Source organism: Dromaius novaehollandiae, chromosome 3 (genome assembly GCF_036370855.1).
Source record: "Dromaius novaehollandiae isolate bDroNov1 chromosome 3, bDroNov1.hap1, whole genome shotgun sequence".
NCBI lineage: Eukaryota > Metazoa > Chordata > Aves > Casuariiformes > Dromaiidae > Dromaius > Dromaius novaehollandiae.
The window spans coordinates 8250800-8265178 of NC_088100.1; the positions used below are offsets into that span (position 1 = coordinate 8250800).

General features: G+C 42.0%; 1 protein-coding gene across 6 annotated transcripts in view; it reads right to left on the reverse strand.

Annotated features, from left to right (window-relative positions):
• The window catches only part of EVA1A (eva-1 homolog A, regulator of programmed cell death), a 210713-nt gene that overhangs the window by 150261 nt on the left and 46073 nt on the right, over positions 1 to 14379 (reverse strand). The window lies entirely within an intron of this gene.

The window sequence follows — 14379 nt, forward strand, 5'->3', positions numbered from 1 at the left end:
ATCCTTAGAGGAACCAATATTCAAATGTTCCAAACTTATTCCAGTCATACCACTTATTTACATTGGCATAGCTATCAAGTATACAGGAAATGCAACTGAGCCAGACTCATCATGTAGATTGCATCTAGATACTGCATCCAGTTTTGGGCCCCACAGTACAACACAGACATCGATAAACTGCAGCAAGTTCAGCAGAGGGCCACCAAAATGGTCGGGGGCTGGAGCACTCACCCTGTGAGGAGAGGCTGGGGGAGATGGGCTTGTTCAGCCTGGAGAAGAGACAGTTTTGGAAGAACCTACTAGCAGCCTGCCAGTGCCTGCAGGGAGGTTACTGAAGAAATGGAGTCAGGCTCTTCACAGTGGTGTATCATGGGAGAATGATAAGTAACATAAGTTAAAGCATGAGAGGTTCACACTTGGTATAAGCTTTTACACTGTGAGGACACTATGAGGCAGTGGAGCAGGTTGCCCAGAGAAGGTGTATAGTCTCCATCACTGAAGGTTTTCAGACATGACTGCATAAAGCCCCGAGCAACCTGGTGTGACTTCCTAGCTGGCCCTGCTTTGAGCAGGAGTTTGGACTAGAGACCTCCTGAAGTCTCTTCTAATCTCAATATTCCTGCAATCTTATGATAATGGGCTAGAAAGGCCCAGATGCAGAGCTGCTAAGGGGAAAGTTGAAGGTGAGCAGTTAACAGTTTGTTGGATGAGGTCCTAGTCCATCATGGCACCAGATTCACATCTGTCAGGCCTGATCTCCCTTCACAATATACCCTTTTAATTTCTCTAGTTGCTCCTCCTGTTCTAGACTATTGATACAAAAGCCTTGGTTTCTCCCCTGTTCTGTAAAGTCTCGATCTTTTTAGAAGGAAAACAGTATGCAGAATCAAATTTCTCCTGTTCGCTACAGGATGACATCACACACAATAATGAAGTTGCTAAAGAAAATAAAGCATGGGGACTCAGTCTCATTAACGTTACTCTGAGTTAAAAGGGCTGACTGCAGTCAGATTGCCAAAGCAGCAATTCCTGACTCTGCCACACTCGAGCCCGAGATGAAACAGTTGTGCTGGTGACCTATAGACATCTGTGCAGGGAACTCTACAGCATGTAGAAATACAGCATCAACCAAGATCCCATTCAGCCCTGCAGACTTCCTCCTCTCTGCTTCCCATTGCTGGCCACCAGCACAAGTCTACCAGCAGCAATTCTGCATACCCTGTCTCTGTGCTCCTCTACCTCTTTCTTTAGAGGCAGTGGAGAGAGAAAAGACAAGGTCATCAAGAGAGACAAGTAATCCCCAGAAAAATCTCTAAAAGAGAACCTGACATATATCTTAGATTTGTTTTAAAAAATGGCAAAAATGTGACTATCCTTGTCGTGCTCCATAATCATAGAATAATCTAGGCTGGGACCTCTGCAGGTCATCCAGTCCAACCTTCTGCTCAAAGTAGGGCCAATTTATATCAGGTTGCTCAGGTTCTGTCAAGAACTGTTTCATTATATCTAATTGGAGTTTCCCACATTATAACTTGTGTTTGTTGCCTCTGGCTCTGTCATTGTGCTACTCAGAGAAGAGTCTGGCTCCATTTCCTCTGTAACTCCTTTAGGTAGTGGCAAAGAGCAATTAGATCCCTCTCTAGACACAGTCTGAGAGAATAGCCATTTATTGGGAATGGTTGTTCACCCATACTAACACTCAAACCTTGTTCAGGAGTTGTTTGAAAGAATACTGCGTCCAAGGGAATTTCAAGGTGCCTAGAACAACTATAATAGTTGTTCTTAAAGATAACCAACACACAGAAAACTTAGCTTCAACATTTAAGCCTCAGGGATGAGGGCTGGGTTTTCCTTTTTCTCTAAATTTCAGGCTGTGCTCCTCATTTAACAGTTGCATTGTTGCAGTGCCTCAGGGTGCATGCAAATAGCTATTCACTCAAATCAACGTATTAATTTCCAAGTCCCAAGGGCAACATTTGCTTTTAAGAAAAAGACTGAGACTCAGGCCCAATAGTTACAGTAAGTGACAGGGCTGCAGCAGATCAAGGAACAGCATTGTTTAATTTATGCCTTTATATCACTTGTTCAAGGAGGTGCTCTGCGTATAAAATGAACTACTAGAGTACATCTTCTTTCCCAGTTAATAGAATATGTGCTCTGCGCAGTGCTATTCACTTAGTTCTGAAGTCAGATCAGCAATTCTCCCTCAAAAGAAAGGCAACAAGATGGGCATCAGGAAGAGCAAACTACAAATAAAAACAAACTATAACACAAAACGTTAAACCAAGCTTTCCATGCTGTCACACCAGTGCATTACGATTTTCCCCTAAGGCTGGCCTATTAGGGAGGCTGAGAAATACAACCAAAGTGCAGCCGAGGCTCCTCTGGCTCCTCTGAATATTCAATTATTCTGTCAGAACAGCCATCCTACAGCATACCTTGCATGTTACCAATTCAGAATCAGGGAAGGTTTCAACCCCTGCAATTACTGCAGACCACTTGTTGGAACAACTCCTTCCCCTCTTTTTCCATCAGTAATCTCAGAATAACTTGAGTTCGTTCAAGCTCAAGATATTGAAGGGCTTGAATGCTCTGATGGTGACTTGCTACTGATAAGCAAAGCACAATGTCTGAAACATCTGGCACCAGCCACTGTCAGAGAGAAGATACTAGGTGAGGCATGGACATGATCAGGGATGACACAAGGTTCTTCAAAAAGCAAAAGGGACTGGCTGTAGGGAATTAATGCTTTTTCTCTTTAAATGTGCCAAACTAGCACTATATTCATTACCATTTTGAAAACACTGGCATTTATTTACCCATTGATTCATGTTTCCATAACCCAAACTCTGAACTGATTTCAGCACCCTTGCTGAAAGGTGACATGCTTGCTTTTCAGGTGACAAGTCTCCAACAACCTTTTGTACCACTAGATGTGGCGCCAGAGAGGGAACTACTGTCTTTATCAAATGAAATGCATAAACCTGTAGCCAATGTCAGGTGTTTGAGTTCTTCAATGACACATAGATACTAAGATGAGAAGCATTTCATAAACACCCAATGAATAGCTTACAGAGTTCTTTGACTATCTCCTGGCAAGCATTAAAAAATCTCTTTTGGATGGCCGCAAGAAGCAACAGCAAATCACCAATCAGCTGTTGACAGACCACAGAATATGACAGGTAAGAAACTGAGATGAAAAAGGTATTATCACTAGAGGTTATCATTCCCCCTGTAAACTATATTTCTGTGCATCGACCTTACAAGTGTCCACTCCACACAAAGCTAAAGCAGGCTTTTATCAAAGCGAGCCAAAGACAGCTTCCATTCTTTTCTTCATCCTCAAATTCTGGGATGTGAAATCAACCTTGTCAGATCCAGGACTCAAAGGTGAGCAATTATTTGAGGAAAACACCCCCGCTGTACTGCCACAGTCAAATCTACTCTATTTTGTCTTGGTTCATCTTGAGGAGGAAGTGATTTTATGATTTCATCAGAAAGTTCTTTGGTGGTCCACTCATTATCCTGTCTGGGGAGGATGAAAAGCAGGTGACAGTTTTAGCCTTTCTTTAAAAAAAGATATTTCTAATCCTCATCATCACAAAAAAAAAGCCTGAAAGCATACTAAAAAAAAAAGGAAAGCATAAAGGAAAGCATCTACAGCATCAAGTCCACAAAACCTTTTTAAAATGCTATACGTTTTGAAAAGCTAGGGTGAAAAAAGTATCCTCAAAACCTTTGGGTTTAGCCCCTCTCTTATCTTAAGGATGGTGTTGAGGACATGGTACTGTTCCTGCCAGGCTTCCATACTCCCAAGCTAAAGCAGTCTACAGGAATCATGTACTAAACTTCTCCACAATTCAAAAGCCCATATCATTAAGTCAGGGATTTATGTTCTGAGAACAGAACAACCAAAAAAGTGCATCACAAAAACTGAAAATCCTTTTTTCTCCTCTCTAACAAGGAGGAGGAAATATTCCATTCAAACATAGCTTGCAATTTATTTTTTCAAAGTCCAGAGGTTGACTCCTACCAGTCATCAGCAATTATTCTTGGCTACTCACCCTTAGTGCTGACCATTCTCAAGAATCATTTCCACTACTGCCTCTCCAGAAAATTGTTGCTCAGTTCTCATCCAACAGCCACTTCTAACCCTGTACACATGCTGACTAGAGAAAACGAATGGTTCCGTATGGGATCATGCATCATTCTACAGGTACTGCAGTCTTAACATCATCCTCCACTTGCTCTTATAGAGCCACAACCCTGCCTTTTGAAACCAAAGCATCTGATGGAGCGGTTCACGAAAGCACAGATATTAGAGCTTTTCTCCCAACCAGATGTAGGATGACAGTATAGTATCCAAGCACTCATACCTATATCTCAACAAACCATGGTTGTCTCAAAACAGTATCCACACTTCTCCTTCTTCCTCTACATATAGTTCTAGGTTTGCTTGGCAAGACCCATAGCAAGACACCAACTCATCAGTCATCAGAAGACAAATGTCACCTTTCACCAGGAAATGTCTCTGTCGGTGTGTGCTGTCCTGTGGAGTCATGGACACAGTCACAATAAAACAAACTTAGCATCCAGTTTGGATACATTCTGAAAACTTCTAATAAAATTACAAGGAAACTCAAAGGATTTTAATGGCCAAATGAACTATTACACATAATTGAAGCCAGAGAACTTCATTAATATCTGCATCAAACTATATCTAAGCTACAGTAACATGCCACTTTGAACATTCATACTTGCAAATATAGAATACTACCTGGAACATACAAAGTCGATGCAGTTAACTGTGTCGGTTACTGGTTACTTATCGTTACTGGTTGGCACAGATTCTTTTGTTATCCCCTTATTTTCAAGATCTATATTGGTTTTTAAAATATCAACTGTTATTTTCTTCTAGTTTCCTCAGCTTCCTTACGGATATTTTTGAGATACTGAATGTGAAAGAGAACCTTCTCCCAGGACAGGCTTTAATCAAACACCTTTCTGGAGCTCAGACAATCCACATGCCAGACTTTTTCAGAGAGGCTTTAAACCATAGCATTCCAGCTTATTCTTTATACGCAGAACACCAACACTAGTAACATCTCCCCGAAACAGTGCTAAGCCAGTGGAATAGTATAACACACCACTGGGATAGGCAAACAGGGCTGGAAATGTGACCCCAGGCAAGGCTTCGAGCCAGAGCGAGTAACTGAATGAATGTATTTCATACCAGGCATTACTGATAATCCTGTGGTTGCAGCAGTAAAAACAGCTCTCTCAAATCATGCAGCAGCCTAGTATAGACAAGTGGGGTTTGTTTTGCTTTGTTACTAATACTGGAGATTAAAACTTGCTATTACAAACCACCTACAGAGAGATACGCTTTCACTTCGGCTTCTCCCCAACTCTTCAGCTTTTAGATACCATACAGCATGGGAAAACCTTGAACAACTTGTAAGCATATTTGGGAAAATCTTGTCATTCGGAGTTGAAGTCAACACTTCCTTGCCCATTATCTGATCTTCTGTACTGCCACCGTGGCTCCAAGCAGCATCCGGTGTTAAGATAGAAAACCTGGCTTTGGAATGAGAGTGAATTTAGAACTGCAGCTAAGTGCCAGCATTTCAAGCCTAAACAAGGCAACATTTTGTAAATGCTGAACAGTGTGTCAAAGATCTCCCTGGCTTTGTGTAAGGATGAGAAGATATTAGAAATTCGACTGGTGAGGGTAAGGGGTGACTAGTGTTAAGATATGGTAGTTTTCAACTCTGCCTGCCTGAATTCAACTCAGATCAGTAGTGAAAATTGTTAATTATTCCCTTAAACTTCCTGACTGAATGCTCCTATAGAATTTAATAAAACATTACAGCCCTTCCATAGGCTGTTGGAACAAAGAAATGGTCTAGCATGGGACAGCTGATGAAACTTTTGCCATCCGTTGTCCAATCTGCCTAGGCTGCATATAAGTTGCTCATTAAGCAGTGCACAGATCTTGAAGCAAATCCAAAATTAAAACCCAATTTAAACTGTCTCACACTACACTGTCCTCAGCAATCAAAGCCTCATGTCTTTATACCTAGGTAGAAATGAGTAAAATACTGCTGATTACTGTAAAATAAATACAGACTTCTGGTTAGCTAGTTAAAACCCTTCTTGCAAAAGGAGGGGATCCAGCTGGCATACCTTTGCTAGTTAGGGCTGAGCTGCAAAAGACCCTCAAAGCCACGCTGAGACCCCTTCATCTACAGGAGGGACAAAAAGGTGATACTTTTTATGTTTGTGCATTAAAAGGGAAAAAAAAGGTCAGTCTCATCTGATTTCTGAAGGTGAGCACCCCACTTTTCCACTTTTCTCACCCTAGCAACATACCAGAGAAAACACAAAAACAAGAAAGAAGAACTGAACCACGGGTGGTTCCCTAGATCAAAACCCAGACCCATGGAGAAGACCAAGTTTATCCTTTTGTACCCCAACAGACCTCTGCATATCAACATACATGCACATGTGTGTGCCCACAAAGACACAGATTCCCCGTCTCTGCTGTCCTGTTGATCAATCTGATGCAATATAGAGCGTTAGCAGTCCTTCCACCCAATTATAATCACTTTTGCTACTGTTTTTAGGATCTGCAAATATATTTGTCAGCAAGGCTCCTACATAACACTGTTTTTAGAGAAACTTATGAGTAAGTGTCATTATTCCCCCCAAATGGACATGACTGCCTGTGAGGTACAATGGGATTGGTGTTATTTTTTAACATAGCTGTCACCATCACAGTTCCCAACAAATGAGGCTGTTCCTGAAAAGTAATAGCTACAAAGGATTTTCCTCCCACAGACTATCTGAATGTCTTATAATTACTTTTCAATTCTGACCAGATTGAGAGATTAAAAAATAAAAACGTTTTGTGAAATGAAAAATTCCAAGAAGTTTTGAGTTTGAAATGTTATAACAAAACTATTTGCATTTGTTTACCAGAATTAATGTTTCCTTTTCACATTGTGATACAAAAATAAAATTCAAATAAAACAATTCAAAAATGTCAACTCAAAAAGAAGTAAGCATCTTCCCAGCCAGAAAATTAAACCTCACTGCAGCCGCCAGGAAACACAAATGCTGATGAAATCACATTTTGCAGAAAGGTAAAAGCTTAGGCTGGAAAATGTTGACAGTCTTAACAAGAATGAAGCAATGATCCATCTTGTTACGTTTATTATAAGTACCACGACAAGCCGAAGTCACAGTGCTGCAGCAGACAGTGATAGATGCTGTACAAGGAAGAAACATAAGAGCATTTGAAGAAGATGACATTCCCTGCTTAGGCTTTCTTGGGAGGTGGCACCTTCTGGAGTGGTGACAGCTCTCGGTAAGGTTTCTAATGGAAAAATATGTGTCTTTTAGCAGATACTGAAAAAAATCTTCCTGTTAGGTTATGAGATTAAAGGCTTATTTCTACAAACAGAAAGGAACATGGAGAACAACAGCACAGCTGCTGCCCAGGGGCACAGGACTCATGGGATGCAGCAGAAGAGCACTGGGTGATTGCACAAGACTTTCTGTTAAAAATTCCATGTGTGTGTGTGTGTGTGCACTTTTATATATATATTATATATACACATATACACACATATATGAAATGTATATACATATGTAAAAAAATAGCTTTGCAGAATATTTTCCCGACTTTAAGTTATGGGGCAGAAGCTCAAACCTCAATATTACTGTGGAGTTTATTGTTTGTGGTGCTAGATTTCTTAGAACACTCTGTAGAAATAATGTTACAGCATTATAAATATTAATACACATTAATAAACTGCACTAATTGTAATTGGTATAACTTGCATTAGTATGTATTGTGTGTCAATTATATACTATTGTGTTATGTAAAATATACTATATGTAGTATGTAAAAGGTATTATATGATAACATAACCTAAAGATAATTAACAGGTCACCTTGGGAAGCCCTAAGAGGTTTGTTCAGTACGCAAAGAACAAGAGCTGTAATCTTGGGAGGGATTTAGTATATACTTCTTACAGCCCAAAGAGGCCAAATCCATGCACTAAAGGCAAAATAGGGACTCCCTCATTCGAGAGATAGAGCTGCATTAAGTGTTAAAGTCATCACTTCATGGCTACAAGAACTACATGGGTGATACTTCCTGAGCAGCTTCTCCTGGTTCTTTCTTCTTGGCTCTCAACCAAGTCCTTTCTGAAACACAACCATGGCACATATTATTCACAGCACTGCTCACTGGTGGTCTTCACATTGCATTCTAACTAGCAATGAAGACAGTTCACACCACAGGGGAAGTGTAGCTCTTCTAAATTGAGCTATAACAGCTTTATTTTATGGGAAGAGGGACAGTTTCTCTAATGATGGTTTATATACTCAGGCGAAATTAAAGAGGAAAACTGTAGTGGTATAATTAGGCTGCTCTAATGATACCCATATAACTTTCCACAGTAAACACATTCACATGGGGACACACTTGCATAACTAGCAACAGATCTTTGCTGGTAAACTTCATCATGTAGACAAGTTTCACTGGTGATCATTTTTATTTCCACTTCCACAACAAAGTACTTCTTTGATCCCATCCCTTCCTGTGACAATCTTCTATGGAAAACAAATTTGACTTAAAAATCCTCATTGTTACAGATCTAATACATGATGGAGATGACTAGCAAAGAAAACAGACCCAAAGCTGGGTGTCTTCCAGCAGTGGTGACTGCAGCAAAGTAAGAACTCTAGCAGGATCAGTCCCTGTACTCAGCCTGCTCCCAGGGCATGCTGATGCTCAGCCTTTCCTACAAGAACCACTGGGTGTTATGGCAGGAGACTGGCAGCCCATCTGCACCTTCTGGCCTATTCCCTAAAACTGCTGAAATCAAATTTGTGCAACCAGTCTCACAAGGGCCAGAGACTAACTTATTCATGTGTTGCTAAAGTGGTTACCCAACACAGTATTATTATATAACCAGGAAAGGAGTCAGGAGCTGGATCCATTCCCCTCCCTCAGGACACGTTTCAAGTTCACTGAATGTCTTATTACTTATTCAACAGGCCAAGAACATTTTATGATGATCAACATTTTCGTTCACCTCCACTTTACCTATGACTTGCACTTCGACAGCTTTTGTTGCCAACCTGCAAACAATCATGGTCACACTTTCTCCATCCTTACGAGAGAAGTACCCTACAAGACTCTGCAAGGCACCTCATTATCTCCATCAAATCCCTTCTTGGGTTCTCCCTAGCCATGATGCCTAGAAAAAAATCAAGGCTGGTCAGACAGCAGGTACTGAGCAGAGTGCCCAACAGCAGTCTTCTGCTGCACTCCCCAAGCCTGATGAATGCCTCTTTTGTTTTTTCCTCTAATGTTTTGAGAGCCAGGGTTCACCAGTTCACCATGTGCCAAAAAAATTAATTTCCACATTTTTTCTGGCAATAGGAAATGTTCAGTATCTGTCAGGAAAGTAGTTGCTACACATCCACTCGGGTCTCCAGCAATGTCTGTGACAGCTCCCTGATCCCCAAGCAGCGTGAGAGTGAGAGACAGAGCAGGAGGGCACAGTTCCCCAGGAAGGCTGGTGACTGTCCAGTTTGGCCAAAACGCAAACTTTCACCATTGAAAACATAGGAGGAAGGGTTTGTTTCTGTATTGGAAACATGCAGCAAAGGAAATACAGATCAGCCTTGGTATAACCATGCACTTCTGCAGAGCTACAGTGGGGAAAGTGCCTGAAAGCAGCCTGGCCTTTGCCCACAGCTTTACTGGGAGTGACAGGGAAAGTCCCCTGTTACTACTCAAATTAAAAGAAAGCTTTTACATACCACATCACACTGGGAGAAAGAAAATACTTATTTGACCACACAAATGACAGACAAGCCTTTATGCACACTGACCAATTCTTTTAAGCAAATCAAGAACTAAGCCATAACAATCTGACAAGGGCTGAGAAACACCAACACTAAATAAACATTTTTTTCCCATTTGTAAGAACTTATTCTGACATGGCCATGAGTATAGAGAGTTGGCAGCTTTGTTTAGATTAGGGCAAATGGCAGGAGTAAAGGCAAGAGTGCACAACCCTGCGGGAGCTGCTGCTAAAGCCATCGTAAGCAGACATGAGTTCACAGTGCCAGAAGGCAGCTCTGGGCCCCTGAGTGGGCTACACATCCTAGAAAAAAAGGTAGATTTCAAGTGGCAGGTCAAAATGTTGAACAATTCTTGCAATTCCAGAAAGCAAGTCTGAAATCCTGTTACCTTGCATAAAATAATACAGAGTGACTTACATGTGCAAATACCATCTTGGCAATGAAGAGCTCTCCTACAAAGAAATACTTCCAAAGAGGTTTCGGTCTCTCTCACAAATTTTAATGAGCTCTTCAACACTCTGATAGCCGTTTTTATCAGAAACTTTTCCTATTGTAAACTGAAATACAAGGCCTCCTTCATTTGACAATGTGTAATAAGGGCAGAGGATAGGTAATTTCCTTGCCCAAGTAGGTCAGATCACTCTGGATTGCTTTGCCACCTGACAATACTTCCATTGAGCAAGCAGGGAATTTTTCGGGACAATGACAAATTGCTGTCTGTGGTGGGAAGGACAGCTATCACTCACACACAGCGTGAGGTCTGCTGAGATTGAGAAGAAGCCAAGCTTGTAGTTCCCTTCCAGACCAGAGACTCTTGGGCTTAATTCTGCCAGTGCTCCCCTTCCTGAGAAGATTTGAAGATTAGGCATAAGCCTGTTTCCAACACTGGGATTTTAATCTCTCCCTTTCCTGTCTGCTTTAAATTCCTTATTTTACTTCTTTATCCCTATTCAGAGTAGATTTGACAAACTTAATGAGAGCAGCAGCTCTGGAACAAACCTGCATCCTTCTCCCCAAGACCTGCAGTGAGAGCTATGATATTACCCTCTGCATGACCTTCACCTGTGAAATACATATTTCTCCCTGCCTTGGTCAGGCCTTGGCAGCTTTATGAACCCCAGGAGAGGAAAGGAAATGAGGAGAGACTGAGACAAGATAGAAAAGGGGCTAAACAATGAAAGGAAGAAGTAGAGTAGGGGAAAAAGAAGCGGGGAGGGAAATGAAAAAGCAGAAATAAAAAAGGAGACAAAGGGTGGAGTAGATGGGTTGAAAAAAATGAGGCAAAGATAAGCAGATAAAAAAGTAGGTCTGCACAGAGCTTCCCAGTTTCTGGTGTGTCCTACCTCTGATGACTTGGTCACAGATCTTAAATATCATCTTAACAGAACATGCAGGTGTCTGCAACAGCTAGGCAGAACTGCCAGATCAGCATCTTCTGTTTTAGCAATTGACTTCAGCCAAGGGGGAATTTACTGTTCACCAGTAACCAGACAATGTACAGCAATGTTAAACGCCGTGAGGGTAGCAGGAGGCATGATTATACAAGTAATTTTTTTTTAATTTGATATAAGCAATATTAACACAGGACAGGCAGCCTGAACATTACCAGTTTCAGCTGTCAGGCTGCCCAGCCAGTTAGAAGCTAACCTCAACTTCCCACACACTCCTCCTGGAAAAGGCATTGCAGGAAAGGATGGGTGATCAACACTTGGCAGGACAGGCAGGATAGTCTCCACACCTTGGGCTGAAGATCAAGCACTAAAGCAGGAGCTTCCTTTCTGCTTGTTAAAAAAGCCATACTTTCCTGGTGCTCAAGCCAAAAACCTTGCTTGTTTCAAAATATCTCACCAATTTAACTGTACTTTTATTTTTCCTGAAGAATCATGTCACCCACTCACAAAACCTGCAGCCTTCTTTTGGAGGTTTTTAAGATCATTCACTAAATTAGTATACCCTGGTTTAGGCTTCATTGTTGAGACCTATTAGACTCCTGCCCTCAGATTTTTTCTTTTTGCTTTGGAAAGAAGGTAGCATTGTTTCTTAGCTAGGCAAAGCCATAATGTGGGGGAAAACTTTGTCTCAGGAGACTGACCCTTAGAGACCACCATGCATGGTGTTTAGCTACCATTTGAGCTTTCTCAGTACAGTCAGTGGAGAGAAATAAGCACCATCGGGTGCAAATCATTTTATCCTAAAATAGATGTCTAACTGAGAACGAGAATAGAGGCCAGACAAATCACACACAAGGCACAGACCAATGGCTTCAGGACCTTCTTCTGATGCGGGTTACCCAAGGTGGAGCTCACATTGGGTACAGAGGGTCAGTAGGGTGGCAACTCACTGCCTGACCCCTCTGGGGTCCTACAGATGAACAACGGTTTATGTTGCCGCAAGGCAGCAGTTGCTAGTGCTCGAATATGGACTTTGGAAAGGCTCTGGTGTTCTTTAGCCTCTGCTGCTCCTGAAGCCTCGTTGCCATTATAACTTTTGTCTTTAGCACCTACACCTTAGAGTGATTCCTGCATAAGACAAAACAAATAAGGTGTCATTTACATGAATAAATAAAATGGGCCCAGGCTCAATCCATGACGGAAGGGACTGAGTACAGCTAGCATACACATGACCAAACTCTTCTCCTTGCCCCCAAAACAAGGTGAACTTGTCCATTTGGAGAGCCTGCACCCTCACCTGAACCATGCCCTGACGTTGACTGGAAATTTCTCATTAGTGCAGGCTAAAACGGTGACTTCGAACATGCAAAAACGTAATCAGGACAATCATGTGGCAGTGGTTAGCAAATGCCCCGAGGTCTGCTTAGTTTGTTAATATAGAGGTTTAACTACGCTAGTTTAACTTCTCAGGACCAAAAGGCCATCCACAGATGGCTTCTATCTTTTCCCCTGTGCTGTTAAGAAAGGTCAACTCTGGCCACCAGCCTCAGGGCCAGAAGAGAGTTCCCAGCACACTTCATTTGGCATTGCCCATCCACCTCAGTTTCCCAAATATCAGCCAAAGATGATCCCATTTCTATATCCAAAGGGAGGCCAGGACAAAATAAGGACCTGAGACTGTGAAGTAATATGGTAATAGGGGACACAGAAAGTCTAGGGATAAAGAGATACAAATGTGAACTGATTTTTAATCAGGAGTGCTCAATAGCACTTCAGTACATGACAACGATACATTAAGAAGGGAAACTGCTTAGCCAGGAATATAAGTTAATAACAGTAATAAAGACGTCTTACCAGCATAGAGAAGACCGAACAGCCCCTTACTACCACATCGCCACAATCATCTCTGTAAAGGCAGTAAGTGAAAACACAAAAGGTATTTTTCCACAGGGCTCTTTTTCTCCCCCACCTCTCACTGAGGCCATTCCCCATATTTGCAGCTTCTTTCAAGGACAGAAATAATATTTGGCTTCCTTGGCAACAAAGAACAAAGAGACAATAGAAATCCGACAGTGGAATTTATTAAGCCGCATACTACACTAACCCCTTCTATAGGGACAGCAATGAGGCAGAGCAGAATGGCCCCAGAGTAACAGCAGTTAGAAAAGCTTTTTGGCTAAAAGCTATTTGTGCTGCTTTGACACAGAGCAGTTGTTTTGACTAATAGGCTGGAGAAGGGGATTTCTTTTGCAGAGTAACACTTTGAAGGGCTCTTTGCCTCACAGCTGTAACAGCAACTACACATTTTCTTCTTACCGATTGTATTACATACCAAAACACATCACCAGCCAAGACAGTTCCAGGCCAGACTCCCACTAAAGTGGTCTATATGGACATATATGGACAGCATTAGTTTTTACAGCTAAAGGCTGTGATTAAACTGCAGGACCTGGGAGCATTTCCCAATCCCTGGATCTGCACCCCAGCTGTATCACAGCTCCATAGTGGAACCAGACAAACACCATCCCTCCTCAGAAGAGGTGATTGCCTAAAATATGCAGTTTAAAATGAGATGCTCCAACTCCCCCTACCCGACACGCACACTTTTTTTTTAATCTACAGACAACCTAGGTTGATGAATATCCCCTCTTCCATAATTCTGGTTTGGGACAGGACATGGAACTGCACCCAGTTACTCCACTGTTGAGTCTAATACTCTGCTTTTCTGTGTTACATTAAAGAATACTTCTGAACCTGTGTATAGCATGTGCATAATTTCCAGATGATGCAAAACTGGAGGAGTTGTTGATAGGCCAGAGGGTTGTGCTGCCATTCAGAGGGACCTCAACAGACAGATGGGCAGAGAGGAAACTCATGAAGTTCAGCAAAGAGAAGCGCAAAGTCCTGCCTCTAGGGAGGAATAACCCCATGCAGCAGTACAGTCTGGGGGCTGACCTGCTGGAAAGCAGCTCAGCAGAGAAGGACCTTGGGGTCCTGGTGGACAAGTTGAACTTGAGCCATCAATGTACCCTTGCTGCAAAGGAGACTAACAGCATCCTGGGCTGCATTAGGAAGAGTGTTACCAGCAGGTTGAGGAAAGTGA